The sequence below is a fragment of the Solea solea genome, unplaced genomic scaffold (genome assembly GCF_958295425.1).
Source record: "Solea solea unplaced genomic scaffold, fSolSol10.1 scaffold_205, whole genome shotgun sequence".
In the NCBI taxonomy this organism is placed as follows: Eukaryota; Metazoa; Chordata; class Actinopteri; order Pleuronectiformes; family Soleidae; genus Solea; species Solea solea.
Window position 1 is genome coordinate 2,501 of NW_026704142.1, and position 2,500 is coordinate 5,000.

Below are 2,500 nucleotides of genomic sequence, written 5' to 3' on the forward strand. Positions count from 1 at the left end.
CAGAGGAGCAGGGGGCTGTGGCCCAAGGTGAGGAGCCCAGGCTGGGGGAGCAGAGAGCCAGAGGAGCAGGGGGCTCTGTGAGCAGGGGGCTGTGGCCCAAGGTGAGGAGCCCAGGCTGGGGGAGCAGAGAGCCAGAGGAGCAGGGGGCTGTGGCCCAAGGTGAGGAGCCCAGGCTGGGGGAGCAGAGAGCCAGAGGAGCAGGGGGCTGTGGCCCAAGGTGAGGAGCCCAGGCTGGGGGAGCAGAGAGCCAGAGGAGCAGGGGGCTCTGTGAGCAGGGGGCTGTGGCCCAAGGTGAGGAGCCCAGGCTGGGGGAGCAGAGAGCCAGAGGAGCCACCGACGGGAGAATGGCTAAAAACGTGATTTTATCAAAATGTTACAAGGCAGGGCTCTGCACAGGGTCCAGAGGAGTGGAACGCCGTTCATCCCATGCGAAAAGGTGCAGGAGTGACCGAAATACGGCCCGTTGTAAATCGCCCCTCTTTAAGCCAAAAAATAGGTACGCCTCCCAGGGCCACCGACGGGAGAATGGCTAAAAACGTGATTTTATCAAAATGTTACAAGGCAGGGCTCTGCACAGGGTCCAGAGGAGTGGAACGCCGTTCATCCCATGCGAAAAGGTGCAGGAGTGACCGAAATACGGCCCGTTGTAAATCGCCCCTCTTTAAGCCAAAAAAATAGGTACGCCTCCCAGGGCCACCGACGGGAGAATGGCTAAAAACGTGATTTTATCAAAATGTTACAAGGCAGGGCTCTGCACAGGGTCCAGAGGAGTGGAACGCCGTTCATCCCATGCGAAAAGGTGCAGGAGTGACGGAGATACGGCCCGTTTTAAATCGCCCCTCTTTATGCCAAAAAAATAGGTACGCCTCCCAGGGCCACCCAGGGTGATGCTTTTATCAAAATGTCACAACGCAGGGCTCTGCGCAGGGGCCAGAGGAGTGGAACGCCGCTGGTTCCATGCGAAAAGGTGGAGAAATGACCGAGATATGACCCGTGGAAGTCGTCACAATTTACCCCGAAAATAGGCGCTCGCGCTCGGGCAGAGGTCGGCGCTCGGCCGGGGTCCCGAGAACCGGGGCGAATAGGGTTTTCCCACGGCCGAAAACCATAGGAAGCACGGGGAAAATTCGGGACCCGACGTCCCAGGGCCCTCGGCGGGGACCGGGGCAACGCGACACCGTTGGTTCCACCCGAAAAGGTGGAGAAATGACCGAGATACGGCCCGTCAAAAGTCGTCACAATTTACCCGAAAATAGGCGCTCGCGCTCGGCCCCGGTCCCGAGAACCGCGGCGGAGGTTTACCGGGATGCTGCGCAACATGGGCCAGAGAGCATGTTTGGTTCGAGTTTACCGGGATGCTGCGCAACATGGGCCAGAGAGCATGTTTGGCCGAGTTTACCGGGATGCTGCGCAACATGGGCCAGAGAGCATGTTTGGTCGAGTTTGTGTGGGTTGTGTGCGACACTCCCGGCACATACATAGGAACACGGCTTCCAAGTGAGCGCACTTTTTCGAAATTTCTTCTAAGTGCCGCTTTTTCGAACCGGGGCGAATTGGGTTTTTCGAGGGCCGAAAACCATAGGAAGCACGGGGAAAACTCAGGACCCGACGCCCCACGGCCCTCGGCGGGGACCGGGGCAACGCGACACCGTCGGTTCCACCCGAAAAGGTGGATAAATGACCGAGATACGGACCGTTGAAATCGACTCGGCGTATCCGAAAATAGGCGCTCGCGCTCGGACAGAGGTCGGCGCTCGGCCCGGTCCCGAGAACCGGCGCGCCTAGGGTTTTTCCACGGCCGAAAACCACAGGAAGCACGGGGAAATCTCAGGATCCCACGCCCCACGGCCCTCGGCGGGGACCGGGGCAACGCGACACCGTCGGTTCCACCCGAAAAGGTGGATAAATGACCGAGATACGGACCGTTGAAATCGACTCGGCGTATCCGAAAATAGGCGCTCGCGCTCGGACAGAGGTCGGCGCTCGGCCCGGTCCCGAGAACCGGCGCGCCTAGGGTTTTTCCACGGCCGAAAACCACAGGAAGCACGGGGAAAACTCAGGATCCCACGCCCCAGGGCCCTCGGCGGGGACCGGGGCAACGCGACACCGTTGGTTCCATCCGAAAAGGTGGAGAAATGACCGAGATACGGACCGTGGAAGTCGTCCCAACTTATCCGAAAATAGGCGCTCGCGCTCGGACAGAGGTCGGCGCTCGGCCCGGTCCCCGAGAACCGGGGCGACTCGGAAATTCTTCTAAGTGCCGACTTTTCGAAATTTCTTCTAAGTGCCAACTTTTCAAAATTTACTCTAAGTGCCCTTGGCTACCAGGGGCACGAATCTGAAATTTCTTCTAAGTGCCAACTTTTTCAAAATTTACTCTAAGTGCCCTTGGCTACCAGGGGCACGAGGCGAGAATCTGAAATTTCTTCTAAGTGCCCTTGGCTACCAGGGGCACGGGGAAAATGTGTAAAAAAGCAATTTAATCAAAATCAAACAACGC